This window comes from Pipistrellus kuhlii, unplaced genomic scaffold, assembly GCF_014108245.1.
Source record: "Pipistrellus kuhlii isolate mPipKuh1 unplaced genomic scaffold, mPipKuh1.p scaffold_m20_p_1, whole genome shotgun sequence".
Taxonomy (NCBI): Eukaryota; Metazoa; Chordata; class Mammalia; order Chiroptera; family Vespertilionidae; genus Pipistrellus; species Pipistrellus kuhlii.
In genome coordinates, this window is record NW_023425404.1 from 188,379,150 (window position 1) to 188,395,263 (window position 16,114).

At 38.8% G+C, this 16,114-nt stretch overlaps 1 long non-coding RNA gene across 1 annotated transcript; it reads left to right on the top strand.

Annotated features, from left to right (window-relative positions):
• Positions 1–1,295: 1,295 nt before the first annotated feature.
• LOC118712124 lies at positions 1,296–15,726 on the top strand. Its single transcript, XR_004985975.1, has 3 exons — positions 1,296–1,354; positions 13,905–13,910; positions 15,716–15,726. It is a non-coding gene; the product is annotated as an uncharacterized LOC118712124 (long non-coding RNA).
• Positions 15,727–16,114: the final 388 nt, after the last annotated feature.

Below are 16,114 nucleotides of genomic sequence, written 5' to 3' on the forward strand. Positions count from 1 at the left end.
AGATGAATGAGCTCTAACTTGTAGTGAAATTCAGCTAGAATATTGTACTCACAGTCCATCTGAGATGGTCTGTTTGAGGAACAAAATATTTCCAAATAATTCACTGACATTGCTCCTACATATTATAACTGCTTCATAATTTTTTTCACTGAGAGAAGACACAAGAAACATTCCAATCCATCAAGACCAGTGTTACTTATGAGACAGTCTTGCAAGCAGGGTGAATGCAAATTTCAGCCTCAGAGTGGCAGAAAGAATAGAGGAGAAAGGGACATTGAAGGCCTACCTAACTAATCAGATATTGACTGTACATTACTTCATTTAACCTCCCTTATAAACAAAGGGGGTTCTAATTTTACAGGAAAGGGATTATGTATGGCTATGTAGAAAGCTTGAGTGTTAGGCTCAAGGTCCTGATCAAGCAGAAGGTAGCAAATGTGGTTCCAGACTAAGGTCTGTATAACTCCAAAGCCAGTCTTTATTCTTTGTCCTTTATTTCTCCCAGTAAGTCACACTTCTTTTTTTGGGGGGTGAGGGTGGGGTAGGGTTGTTTATACATTAATGAGCTACGTATTTGTTATCATGGTCTATAGTGAGTACTTCAGTATGAATATCCCTTGATTTCTCTTCTTAGCACCCTTTCTTTACAGTAACATAAAATTTGAGAAAATAAGACTTGAAGGAGTGAATTTTAAAGGAAGGAGAATTGGAGAAATTTATATATACAAAAGGCATTGATGAAATTAAAATGAGTTTTGCACTATAAGAGATGCTGTATTTTAAGTAAATATGAAGAGAAAATAACCTGAGTTCTGGTGCAGCTTAGAATACATGGGCCATGCAGTTTCTTATCTGCCCTGTGTAACTTCCAGAGCTGGGTGAGAGGTGGAGGACAGTATAGGAAAGAACATGTCTTTGGAGACAGAAAGACTTGGATTTGAGACAGGACCAATATTGCTTATCTCCTTGTGCCATTCACTTAATCTTTCTGAACTTCAGTTTCTTTAGCTGTTGCACAGGCATGAAAGTATTCCTCTTGTGAGTTTGATTTAAAGAATAAATATGATATATATGCACATGTTAAGTTAAAAAAATAAATGTTACTTTAAAAGCCTAAAAAATTGTTTATTGTGGACAAGATTCTTTATTTTGCAACATTGGAGCTTTTTAAATGTCTTTTTCACAATATCTGATAAAAAGCAGAGCTAGTGAATTAACCAATTTGTAGATAAAAAGCAGAGCTAGTGAATTAACCAGTTTGTAAATATCTTTTTGTTGTAATTATTAAAAAAAGAGGCAGTTGGGACATGGAGTTGTTGAACCATCTCAGAAATGGCCATCAGGACTTGTTCCTGTGGGGTGTGTGTGGATGTGTTCATATTCACATTGTGGATAACCACTGATGTGCATGTTTCTCTTTAGACTATGCTATAGGAATATGTTGTTAAGTACTTCAGTCAAAACTTGCCTCCTTGCTAATATTTTAAAATATAAATCATAATTCTCTTAGAAACATTATACTTTGTGTATTCTTGCTTTGGGTCTCATTTTTTAAAAAAATATATATTTTATTGATTTTGTATAAAGAGGAAGGGAGATAGAGAGTTAGAAATACCAATGAGAGAGAGTCATCGATCAGCTGCCTGTAGGAGATGTGCCCACAACCAAGGTACATGCCCTTGACTGGAATCGAACCCGGGACCCTTCAGTCCCCAAGCCAATGCTCTATCCACTGAGCCAAACCAGTTTCGGCTGGGTCTCATTTTTAATGGAAGATTAAGGGAACACAATATTTCAATTGTAACTTTGTGAATATCTTTTATCTAGAGGTCTTTCTGCTGCTATTTCTGTCTTTTATGAAATTTTTGTCACCAAGTAAGGCAGGATTACATTTTCTGCCTAATTGAGTTGGTATACAGTATTCTTGGTTATCAAAATACTCATAGCTTTGGCACTTTGAAGTGATAAATATTAATGATGTGTGAGAAAGCATGATGCATAACTCTACCATCTTAATTACATAAAAATGGAAGCTTAATTGTGTAGATACACAGGACTTAAAAGGACACGTCAGACTGGAAACTGCTTGTGATTATGAATGGCTTTGTTCTTTGCTTGTGTTTTCCAGTTTCCTATATATGCACATGTTAACTTTAAAAAAATAAATGTTGCTTTAAAAGCCTACAAAAAATAAATGTGAAACTGCATGTAGAAAACAGGCCTGGTGCACAGTAGGCACTCATTTAAAAAGTTAAATCACTATGTTCAACTTAAATGTTTATTAATAAAGAAAATATAAATGGAGAAAAAGATGAAAGGAAGGAGCGGAAAAATTATGTGAAAACATGTGGCTCTTCTGAATGTGGCCACATTCTTAGAGTAGTTAAAAGTATGTTCTGTTGGACATGATTTATTCGATTCTTGGAAAGCCCGTAATCTAGAATGTCAGGTTGTCTGAAGAACCCATCTTTAGCTCTCCTTTGACTCTTAAATGATAGATCCTCCCTTCCTCCAACTGATGGATGTAGAATGATGTAAACTCCACCTGCAGCCAAACATTCCTGAGCACTGAACCACCAATGAGCACCTGCCAAATACCTTAAGCCCCAGATTTCTAAGTCCCTAAGTTCCTAATCATAGGCCTTACATGAAACCATCAATCAGTGTGTGCTGAGTTCCCTAAGCCCCGTCCCCTCTATTTCCTCCCCTTAAAAGGTGCCCGCACCCCAGCCCTCGCTCTCTTTCTCCTCTGGAAGCAGCTGGCAGTGGTCTTCTCTGTAATAAAGCCTGTGTCCTGGCATCCTGGTCTCCGGCACTCTCTGTTTCATCTTTCATTAAAGGCTTTTAGGAAATACATTTGAGGAGGCAAGGATGGTGAAGAAATTGTGAGCAGGGAGATGAACCCAATCCAAACTGAACTTCACCTGTAGCACAGTTTTCTAAGAGCAGCTCTGCTCCCCATTGGGAAGCAAGCACACTCGATCTTGAAGGCTTGCTAAGCTTGCAATACCCTTGTATTTACTCTGAGAGGAGGCCAATCAGTGAAAATGAGTCAGAAAGAGTTATTGCTCTAAGGGGCCTGAGCCAAGGCTTCCTTTTTTGTTGTTATACACCATTTTCCCCTGCAATCATTTCCAAAGGAATTTATATTCAAACACTTTTCTTTCTCCTACGCTCTGTGGCATGTATGAAATCATTTCAGGAGGGTGAGCACCTTCTGGGAAGACATGAACCTGCTATGTGATAGAAAAAAAATGAAAAATAATAGGAGGACATAAAACCTGGCCACTTCTGGAAATGAGGCAGGCTTTATCCTGCACTTAGGAATGGGTATTTAGGACCTGAATGTACCACCCAAGCACTGATTCATTCCACTTAGCGTGGACACCTGGAAATTTTACTTCAGATATTGTTATGACTAAGGATAATTTTCCCAGGCTGTGGTGTTGCTCTGACTCAGCTGACACAAAACCTACCACTTTCCTCGCTTGGGTCATGAATTGAGAATTGTTATGCTGTTCTTTCAAAGAAGAGTCTACAGTTGCTGTCATCATAAAGGTTAAATTTAGCATGATACATGTACCAAAAACAAACTAATGCCCACTGTTACCCCTTCATATGGAAATACTTGTTATCTGCTGCTTATGGAATTCCTTAGTAGTGACACATTATATAATGGTTTTTCAGATTCCTTACTGGTAAAGTGGGTTTAGAACCAGCATCAAAAGATCCAAAAATTGCCGAGACCAGTTTGGCTCAATGGATAGAGCGTCGGCTTGGGGACTGAGGGACCCGGGTTCGATTCCGGTCAAGGGCATGTACCTTGGCTGCGGGCATATCCCCAGTAGGGGGTGTGCAAGAGGCAGCTGATCGATGACTCTCTCTCATCGATGTTTCTAGCTCTCTATCTCTCTCCCTTCCTCTCTGTACAAAATCAATAAAATATATATTTAAAAAAAAAAAATCCCAAAATTATATCATTTGAATTGAGACTAATAAAGTTTTCCATAAAGCAGAACATGGCCAGAAAGCTTTATTGTGCTGACAGTCCTACATTGAAGAAATAGATTTGTGTTGTTTCATATCAATGAGCATATGTTATGATGAGATGATGTTCTTCAGATTTCTTAAAGCTATGCTTGCATTTCAAGAGATTTAAAAACAACTAGTTGAGAGCAAAGATTTCATTACTTTGAAGATGAGCCAGTTAAATTCAAATAATAACTGATTTCTAAGTAGTTGTTATGCAAAATAAGAAGACTCTAAATGAATTGAACCATTCACTGGCATATTTATAACCAATGTAGAGCTAAAACATTTGAGTATTTGATCTGGTAAAATTTGATTGAATTATTTATTTATAAAATGTTCCTTTTCCCCCAAAGACTAGCATAGTGGCTTATGTAGACTAAATAAACATTTATTGAAAGACTGGAGGGATGAGCAAAATGAGAGAAAATATTAATTATTTTGAAAAGAAGTCAGCTACATGAATCTCTTGACAAATTTATGTTAGGAAGGATAGCTTCTCCTTAGTTAGAACAAATACCATAGTGGTGATTTTTGATAATAGAAGTGTGGTCTTGGGAATATTCTGAAAGTAATTCTCTGCATAACAGAGTCTCAGGAAATCTGTTGTTACTCATAGCAGCTCTGTTAAAGGCGGAGGGGGCAGAATGAGAACTTGGGAAGGATGAAAAAGAGAAGAGAGATGGAAATGAGAAGAGGAGCTTGAGAATCTTGGCAGGAAACAGGATCCTAGCAAAGGTCATGGCCAACAAAAAGCTTCTCCATGATGCAAATGGATTTGAAAATTGAGTAAAGTCCAGTGTTCAAACTCACTGTTGCCATCACTGTGCCGGCTTTAACTTCTTTCTGTAGCCCACATTTAACCTAAGGGTAGCCACATTCAGGAGTAGCGGGACAGTTTACTTTTGAAGAATGGAGAAAAGTTAGTGTTTTCTATTTGGGGCAAAGTGGTAGGCTGATGGTGAAAATGAAAAGGTTGAGAGTTGGAGAGGAGGCCCTATAAGATTGATCCTCAGAAACCATGGTTAACATGATATTTGAGCAATGGAAGCTTAGAAGAACCCAAATCTACTTTAAATATTGGACATACTGGTCCAGGTGTAGGAAGGAATTCTACGTTTTCCCCATCACAAAGTCTGACCCTCATCTGCATTTTGTGTCCATCAAGTACTTGTAACCATCGCCTCCCAGGGAGATCTAATGAAAAGTCCTCGATCAATACAGTTAATCACTGCCAACAACCCAGCCTCTGGCAGCCAAGTATATTTTCATTTGATTTCCATTTAATTAACAAGTAGCTGATGAATATATTTTGTTATAGTTGCCTAGAAGCAGGAGTTCTAAATGTCCTGATGCTCTGATTAATTTTGGCTAAAGCACACCTTCAATTTGATTTGGATTGACGATTATTGAGTAACTCCTAAATTGTAACTCTGAGAGTGTATGATCTATGATCTATTTAACTAGTCCTCAGTTTCTTTTGGTCACTGTTTCATGCAGAAAGCAGTCAAGTGTTAAAATCTGAACTTCAGGCCTGTGTCTAATTTCCAGGAAGAAGCTGTTGAAAAGTATTTCACATGGACTACATGTTCCTGAAGTTACGTGGAAATGACAGTGATGGAATTTGCATGCATGTGGTATATTTGTGGATCCAACACGCGCGCATGTGTTGGATCCATAAAGTTTTTCAAGTTAATTTTAAATATGAAGTCTGTTTAAGGTGACAGAAGGTTCTCTAGTAGTAAAAACCATAGGGCCAGGTTTCATTCTCCTGTTTCCCCCCAAGTCTATCACAGGGTACATTCTCAATATCTGCTAAAGTAAATAAAAGCAGCAGAGTTTTCAAGCTCACTGTTATATGAGCTCACTGTTTCTTTTTATGCCGAAAAATTCCCACAGAAGTTTGCTCATCTACCATGATAATTTGAGCCTGGTTGGTAGGCTTACAGTTCTTGATAACTTTAAGTTTTAAGGAGACAATTATTTATTTGGCTATCTCTCCAATTTCTTTACAACTGAGAGTAATACTTGAACAGTGGCTTAGCCAGTGGACAGCTCTCAGTGCCAATAATGTAGACAAGGCCTGTCTGTTTTCTTTGTCTGTTTTGAGTCTAAATTTACCTTCATCCTGATGCATCCTTTGGGGAGGTTGGGGGAAGGTCAATGGGGAAAAAAAGGAGACATATGTACTGCTATTAGTAATAGTTTAAACAATAAAAAAAAACCTATTGTGAACACAATTAACAAGTTTTCTCCTATCAATAAGTTAGATGCTTTCTTTATTTAAGTATTATAGCTCCGATTAGGAATATATCATTCCATTGGAATAGAGTTCAAAGAGCTGTACTCACCCCTCAGTGGGTGAAATCATGATTTTGTTAATGAGCTTCTTCCCTTGGAATTCCATTGCCCTCTAGTCTTATCACAACATTCCTAAAAAAGGGTGTGAGGGAAAGGTGTGGGAATATGTCTCAAAATGTGTTAACTCAGATGTTTAAAACTATTTTCTACATTCTTTTAAGATAATCAGAAACCTTGGTTGGCCAGCTTGCCATATGCAAGTTTCTCCAGTACACTCCTATTGTGCTAGTTATGTAGTATTCACCACAGGCCCTTGTAACTGCAGATTTCGTACTAAGTTATCCACTTTGTACATGAGGGAATAGCAAAAACAATGGAAAAGAGACTCTGTAAATGAATATTGGATGTTAATAGGAATTCCCCATTCAAATTACATTTTATTCAGTTGTTGACCATCAAACTGTGTTATTGAGGGGCTCATAGGAATCCATGCGGTAACTGGAAAAGTAAGACAAAGATGTAACCTGTTAACCAGGAGAGAACACGATATTAAGACCCTTTGTAGTTAAATCCTTTCATTTTTAATTCTTAAAATTTTAGAAGTAGTTATATAACAGGCAGTAATGTTTTACTGAGGCAGTATTATTTTCTATTATTTTCCCAAAAGTCTAGACGAAAGACTGAGGGGGCTGTAATTACTTTTGTTGCAGATGGCAGGACTGGTTATTTTAGCTGTCTAACTGCTTGCCAGTTCACTGTTCTAATATCAGAGCTCCATTCTCTGCTCCCAAATACTATCATCATATAATGCTAAAATAAAACAAAAACAACAACAAAGAGCTTAGGGAAAAATTCAAGTTCCTGTATTTTTATACTTCCAAAAGGAGTTGTCTGGTCTGGAAATGCATCTAGAATCATATTCTTTGATTTCAGAGATAAAATAATTAAGCTTGTATAGAAAATTGTATCCTATACACACAAACACAACACATATTGTGTATTTGTATGCACTGCATGTGTGTGTTCCTTCACTACATTTTATGCTATTCTCCTTTCTCTGGACCAAATATTCCCAGCACTTGCCATCTTGAAATTGGTTTACCTTAACAGCCTTAAAAGCACCCAGGAGACCTTAACTCTGCAGATATCAGAGTAATTAAAACTGATGGTCCCAGGACTGACTGGGAGTCCCCTGAGCCTCCAAGGGGACAGATAACCTTACACACAGGTACTGTGAACATCTTCTTCCCATAACCACATCTACTTTTTAAAACCATATATATTTCATTGAAACAAGATGGTAAACACTAAGAAGCATATTCTGGTAAAGGAAATAATATACTGCATAATAAAATACTCATTTAAACTGAGAAATAAGGAACAGTCAACCTAGCAATACAATCAAGACTTATTCAATTTAAAAATATATATATATTTTTATTGATTTCAGAGAGAAAGGGAGAAGAAGATTGAAATATCAATGATGAGAGAAAACTATTTATTGACTATCTCCTGCATGCTCCTCAGGAATGTGCCCTTGACCAGAATCAAACCCGGGACTCTTCAACCCACAGGCAGATACTCTATTCACTGAGCCAATCTGGCTAGGGCTCAATTTCTCTTTAACTGGAATCTTGTACAACTCTTCCCTTGTCTTTGTATCTTTTGAGTCATACACACACCATGACTTAAAGTGCCTCTGCAGGTACTTGGCGCTTTAGTGGCACATGGTCCTGAGCACATTCTCTGGCTCTTTGAGTATTGAAAACACAGCATTGCTCCAGACTTTTAGCAATTCTGCTGATGTCTGTTGCAAAGTCCTTCCATCTGTTCCCGCAGGCACTTGTTTCATTTAAGTGCTGACTCTGCCATCTCAGCTAATATGTCTTTGCTCGCACTGTCTTATTGCCAGTCCCTCTTTTGATCATGCTTCCTTCAAAATCAAAATAGTGATAGAAAAAACAATGATAAGTGACCTCTTCTTCAATTGAATTAGGTTCAAATTAAGCTCAAGCTTTTCTCCATATGACCCAGTTATCCAGATATTGTCCCCTACATCTATGTTCTTAACTCTGGCTCCTCATCTTATTTCCACATGTCTTCATACATCACTTGTTAGGCAGGGTTTCTGTACCCTATGTTGGACTTCCTCATTTCTCCAATCATCCATAGACCTCCCTTCCAAACCTATGATCTAGGTTGAGTATCCTCCATTGTGCTCCCATCACTCAATATTCTAACCACTTGGCCTGAATAATAGGTAGTTGTTTGATGGTTGGTCATCCCTAAAAGGCAAGTTTTTCTAAGAGCCAGAGCTATGTCTTATGTTTATCTATACCCACAGCTCAAAGAACAGTTCTAGTGTACCAAAAATACTCAGCTGAACTTAGTTTCTTTTAACCTGGCCTTTCCAATAACTTAAAACATTTAATATCATGCCATTGTTTTTTACTGAAAAAAACATTGCCTTATTTTTTAAGATATATTTTTATTGATTTTAGAGAGGAAGGGAGAGGGAGAGAAGGATAGAAACATCAATGATGAGAAAGAATCATTGACCTGCTCCTGTATGCCCCTCACTGGGGATTGAGCCTGCAACCTGGGCATGTGCCCTGATTGGGAATGAAACCCTGACTTTCAGGTTCATAGGTGGATGCTCAACCACTGAGCTACCATGATCAAGCAGCATTGCCTTATTATTTTTTAATGAAAACTTTAAAATTGTGGTATATGAATAGCCAACCAAACACACAAACAAAAGAATTGCTGCAGAGTCACAGGCAGTGGTTTCTCTATTTATAGCTGCACAATAATGAATTCTAAGAGTAGGTAGAAGAGGTGTTGGGCAGACCTCCCTGTGGGGTTGGGTATTAAAGTAAGACTCTCAGAAAGGTGAGGGAGCAGGCCAACTGTAACTTCTCTTTCAAAGTGTCCTGGTTCTGTGGCCTTAGGTCGTAGACTTTTTTAAGGGGCATATTTCAAAAGGTACAGGAAGCAAATCAGTAAGGAGTGAGACCAGGAAAATGCCTTGCCATTTGTCACAGCAGCCATAGGGATGCCCATTAAGCCGACTCTGACATCTGTAAGAGACAGGAGGAACTGGCTTCTTTGTAAAGCTGGTAGATGTTATCATTCTTGGCTGGACAGCTCTCAGCTCAGGCTGCACATTTGTCCTTGCCAGAGCCTTCTCTATGGGGATGAAAAACAGCAACAAGAATTATGGAAGAACCTGACTCCTGGAGCTATTGTCCAGAGCTACTAAGGCAGGGGGCTTCGGAAATGTTTATACTTGGTGTCTAAAAGTTATCATGTGACCCTCATTATGCCACTGTGTACAATTCAGTGGACTTCCTCTGGTGGACCCTAAATGAATCATCCAGAATTTGTCAATATGGATTGCATGTTGTAAAATGCTATGCTCACTCTTTTAATGTTATCATAAATAATAATATTTTTAGCACCTACTATGTGCCAGGCTTAGTGATATATACTGTTATATATCCCAATTAAAATTCATGACAACCTTTTTTGCTAGGTATCTTTTTTTTGTGCCCATTTTACAAACAAATGTTTAGCAGGGAGCTAAGATTTGGAACCTCATTTATCTAACTCTACAATTTGTGTCCTTCCTACTTATCACCATGTATAGGCTTGTAACATTTCTCTTTCCAGACCTGATTCTAGAACGGTTCTGCTAATGTGTAATCAGTCTTATCGCAGTTTTTCTTCATCTCTCATTTCCTTGTGATAGCTTGTTTGGGACATTGTTTAAATCATGTTCTTTTATAAGCTCTTTTTTATTTGAGAATCATGAATTTATTGACCAAGAAACAAAGCAAAAAAGAAAAATACAAAGACATTTCAAAGTCAACTAGAAAAATTTTAGCCTCTGACAAAAGAGAATCAGTTTTGCAGTCCTCCACAATTTACAAGTGTGTTAAATACATATTCTATCACATAGCTTGGTAGTCCTGTTGATAGACAAAATATGCATTACTAATTTCAATCTAAAGATGAGTAAAGTTAAGCTCCAAGATTATTTATCAAAAATATTAGATCCATTTTTTTCAAAAGAATATGTATTACATACTGACTATCAAAGTCTCTGCTCTCATGGAAATTCCATTCTAGTGAGTGTAAGGAAAGAAACAAGCAAATAAGATGGGATCAGATGGTAATGATGAAAATAGGAAGAGGAGGAGGAATTTTGAGCTGAGATCTGAAAACTGAGAATTGTCCTGATGTGTGAAAACTTTGAGAATGGTGGTATGAGTAGAAGAAAGAGCAAGTTCAATGGCCCAGAGACTGGACTAGTACTGGCAAGTTTGAGAACTAAAGGTATGATGGGAGTGAGGTAGTTAGGAAAGAGAGTGATAGGGGTTGCTATGAAGACAGCAAGGCAGTACCAGATCCGAAAAACTTTCAGAGGACAAATATTTTATCCTACATGTAATAGGACCATGGAAGATTTTAATCGTGGGACCAATAGAATAAAAAAAATTATATTTTGCCTCATAGATTTCATAAATATGTGTAGGCTGTGTGCCTGGATCCAATGGAAACAAAAGCTTTTTGTCCCGTTCAGTAACTCTGCTTTGTCTACTAAGGATATCTGGGAGCAAAGTTTTTTAGGCTCCAGCTGCTCTGGCTACTTTTTATGTCTCAAATGGAAAAGGGTTCATTTTTGATTCAGGGCTTTTTTGTAAGCACATGCAAAACCCTGAAATGTAGTTCCTCTCCTTCTGGCTTGGCCAACTCATGGTAATTTACTAGGTGGCTGCTTGAATATAATTTCTGTAGGCAAGACTTTTGTTATCCTCACTAGTCTAGATGTTGCTCTGAAGGTACTTGAATATGTGGTTGACACCTACAATCAGTTGACTTTAAGTAAGTGACCCTTAATAATGTGAGTGGGGCTCATGCAATCAGTTGAAAGATTTTTAAGAACAAAACAAGTTATTTCCCTGAGAGGAGAAATTTTACCTCCAGACTGTAATATGGTCTCCTGCCCGCCCAGGAGTTTCCAGCTTGCCCTGCAGATTTTGGTCTTGCCTGATTGCCACAAGTCATGTGAGCCAGTTCTTTAAAATAAATCTCTCAGAGAGAGTAAGCGAGGAAGAGGACAGGAGAGGAGAGGGAGAAAAGAGAGAGAAGAGGTAGAGGGAAAGAGAGGGGAGAGGAGAGGAGGGGAGGAGTGGTGAAGAGAGGTGAGGAGAGGGGAAAAGAGAGGAGAGAAGGGGAGAGCACAGGAGAAGAAAAGAGAGGAAGATTTCAGTGAGGGAAAGAATAAACTTAGGGGTCTGCTGTATGATGCAAATCAAAACTTTCATGTTAATTTCAATCCAACATAGAGGTCCTTGGCATTCAAAGGTCACTAACTGGCTTCAAATTGTTACAGAATTTACCAGGTGACCAAAAAATACACAGGAATACCAGAGATACAGAAAAACCCATTTCTTTTCAGATGTTTCGCATGCACTAGTACAGTGACTCAGGGGAGACTGTTTCTCTCCAAATCCTGAGCAAACCAATATGGGGGAAACTCTCCCTTTATGTCATTTGGTTTCTTTGTCTCCCAAATATGTATGGGACTTCCAGACCTTTCATGGGATTTGCAGAAAGCCCTGTGTGTTGGGATGGGGCCAGGAGAGTGAGACCACACCTTAAAGGCCTGGCCTGGTGCCAGTGCTGATACCCCCTTCTAGGGATTGTGTATTGTTCTTGGTTTATGGCCTCTGTAAAATGGGAGTACTTAGGTAAACAGATATTGCAAGACCAGATTGTGGATACAGGGCCTGTGACTTAATTATAGGCTATCAAGAATGTACATTAAGTTACTGGCACTGACCCAAAAATGCTAGCCCCCCAAAATGTTTTATTTTCCCCATCAAATTCACAAAAAATGGCTTCCTCTTGCATAGGTCCTGGCTCAAAGGAATGATAGGCTTGAGATGGGGGCCAAGTTCTATTAGCTTCTATTTTAATGGCATTTTCTGTGTTCTTTATTCTGACTTTCATTTGATTTTCTTGCTCCTAGTACAGAATTGTGTAGTATTTTCGAATTATACAAGGAGCATCAGCCTAAAGTTACAGGCATTGTTAGAAGGGCCTTTGAGATTAACTTACACCCAAAGCACAGTTCCCAGTATTGCAGAAGTCAACAGTCATCTATTAGGAAGAAAAATTAAGCTAAAAGTAATATAGCATTGGGCCATGTCTTATCAATCACGAGAATTGATGTTATCATTCCCAAGCTGCTTTCAGAAATGGAGGAAAACGTTATTTGAACACAAAAGAAACATTTAAATTATTTAACAGGCTTTCAGTTTAACTCTGGGAGGGTCCTGGTTTTTTGACAATGCCCAGGCAGGGCAGCAGCCCAAGGCTGGGATTCTAGGTTTCATGCTGGGATGAATCTATGATTACTTGGGCTGTCACCATCCACCGATGCTGCTGAAATTCACCTAGCCCAAAGAAGAATTAGCATAATTTATGGTTTTGTTTTTATTGTGCAGACAAGAAAAACATTGATCAAGTAGCAATTTATCAGTTTTGCTCAAGGCCTTGCTGCCACTTCCCCTCCCCCCCTTAAATTAAAATAAAAACCATGCATAACATTGTGGAAAGTAGCTACAGGGTTTGGACAGGTTCAAGCCTTGGACTAATGAAAGGGGACAGGCCTCTCATGGCCATGTGCAAGTCCCACAATTATAGCCAATAGCGATAGTTGTAAGTTTGAACCTATGGTCCAAACACGTGGCCCCACATGTCTGAGTGATGGGGGCTTGATAGAGTTCGGGTGCATGTAATTGAGTAGGATTGAAACCCACGAGAATGTTGTAAACATCTTAACTATGCCCTTACTTTGCCTGGTGGCATCTGCTATAAAATAAAGACTTGGCTTATAGTTGGTGGTGCTGTCACTAGCTCTCCATCAGAAAGAGACTCTATCAGAGAGGACCCAGCTTTCATTCTCTTGTCTGTCTTTTCTCAATCCTTCACTGCCCCCTCTCAGGTTCACCCTTGGCCATGCTGGCGGGGCAGCTAACATTGATTGTAAATCTTCCAAATTCTATTTAATTTCCAGCTTTGTCTCAGAAACTGAAATCACTTTTAAAGGTAAAATTGACTGCTTATTAGCTGTTTTTATGAGGCCTTTTTATTTCCTACTTCCCCTCATTATCTCTGCTTGGCCAACCAGGTAAATTGGGTTGCTTATACTATTTGTACAAGTTCAGCTTGGGCCTCATAGGAAATAAGCAATATTTATTCAATACCCGGGGTGTGTCTACCTTGGATACATCCTCTGTGGGGCACACTGGAGAGACAAATAAATTTTCCTTCATTAATTTGCACTAAAACGCTGTTTTTATATTTAAAAATCAAAAAGGAAAATGATTGCAGAGTCTGAATAATTAGGTCCTAGTCTTGCCTTTTTCTCTAAGTTGCTGTATAGCCTTGGATAGGCCACAGCACTTGTCTGGACCTCAGTTTACTCAGATAATTTCTATGACTCCTTGGTTAGCATGATATGCTATCCCTAGGGCAAGTTTGATAAGAGCCAATGTAAGAAGACCACGGTTGTAGCAAACAAGGTCATATTGCTTGGGAAAAGCTGGCCAAACACATTTACATAAATGTTTAATGAGTACTACTATGTGCAAGGTACTGTGTGTATCATATTCTGGAGGCAATATCAAGCCAGGTGGAATACACATTGTTTCTTGTCCTTAATGAGATCACATTATAGTATGGAGGATGCAAAATAGACTGCAAGTCAACACTAAGGGTCTGACCTCTGGAGAGTATTTGAATATTTTCTGTGAGAAGGTAATGTAGTTAATTATCCTCTTAGAATAGTGTGAAAAAGTTCATATGTCAATGGCTTATTGAAAAGATCAGATATTTTAGTTCATTTGATGGTAAACATTTGAGTTTACCTAAGCCAAAGACTGTAATTGATGCTTGATATATACTGGTGAACAAGATAGACAAAGACATCTGCCCTCATATAGCTTAGTTTCCAGAGCAGGAAGATTGACATTAAACCATAGATGTAATAAGGAAGTGAACTGGATGATATGTGATGAGTTAAGTGATATGGGGGGAAACAAAAAGCAGATGAGGATAGAGAGAATTCGTGGCTAGGGAAAATATGGTCCTCAGAGTAGGCTTCATAAAAAAAAATTCCATATGAGCAAAGGTCACCAGCATATATCCTGGGGAGAGCAAACCAGGGACAGAGAACTGCCCACATAAAGCCTTGAGGCAGCAGCCAGTCTGAGGTATGGAAGGAAGAGTAGTATGGCCTGGCCTGCCAGTGTGACTAGGGGAGAGTAAGCGATGGGCAGAGTTTTAGGAAATGAGATCAGCAAGGCAACCAGAGGGCAAGACCGAGTAGCATAGAACCTTTTTGCCATGGTAGGAATTTGGGCTTTATTCTAAGGGGAAGGAGGACATTACAGTTTCCTGGACAAGTGCCATAATCTTAAACTTGAAGTACAATGGTAAATACAGGGAGGAGCAGGTAAGCAATGGTGAAAGAGGGAAAATGATTTAGAAACTATTACAGTGATGCCATCCAGCTGGAGTTGGATGGTAGTGGCAGAGGTCATGGGAAGTGTTAGGAGTCTGGACTAATTTGTGCAGAAAAGTCAACATGTTTCTTAGGGCTTATAAGTGGGGTGTGAGGGAAGACACTGGTCAAGGACAGCTGCTTAGCTTTCATCCTGAGTAAAAGACCATTATAAAGCAGGGAAATCATGTAAGAGCATTGAAAGTGCTTAATACAGTGCTTGGTACACACTCAGTACTTGCTTCAGAAATGAAGGTGAATGATGTCTAGAAATAACTCACCCACCTGCCTAACTCCACTTTTGCAATGTGAGTTCAGATCCACTTACACAGTGAACCATCCCCTACGCCCTTTGGGTGATGTGCCCTATCTATCTCAGCCATGTCTTTCCAAGTCCTCCTCCATACCAACTCTTACTTTACATTACAGTTTCTATATTTCCTTCAGAGAGAAAACAAGTGGTAGGGAGATTGAGAATCCTCCCATTTACTCTGAAAATCAGAAAATGTTTTTATGGAAGGAGCAACATTTGAGGCTGGACATGAAAGAATGGCTAGAATATGTGGTGGCAATTGAGGAAATCAAATACATAAGGTGAATTTTCAGAGAAGTGTATATACCAGTAGGTATCCATTGGTGGCAGACAAGCAAGAAAGCCAGTTCACTCATAACTTGAAATTTCTGATCCACAACTTCTGGTCTGGCTGAAGAAGGTCATTGTGCAGAGATGGAGGACTGGCATACTTCCTTCCTGTGAATGCACATGGGATGTCTGTTGTTTATGACAAGAACAAAGGGTGTTGCTTATAGGGGTGTGTGTGTGTGTGTCTGTGGGTGTGTGTGCACGTGCTAGTGTAATGGTGCTGATGGCCCCAAAACACACACACACACACAAAAAAAAAACCCACAAAAAACAAAAAAACACACATTGTGTTCTTCCATTAGTTCCTTCCTGACAATATTTTTTTATTGAAAATATTACAGATGTCCCAGTTTTTTTCCTCACTGACCCCTCTACCCGACACCTGCCACCTGCCACCTCCCACGCCTTTACCACACCATTTTCTGGGTTATGTACAATATATAAATTATTTGGTTAATTTCTCCCCACTTACCCTTGCCTACCCTCTTGAGATTCATCTGTCTATTCCATGCTTCTATGTCTCTGGATCTATTTTGTTCATCAGTTTATTTTATTTTATTTTTAGT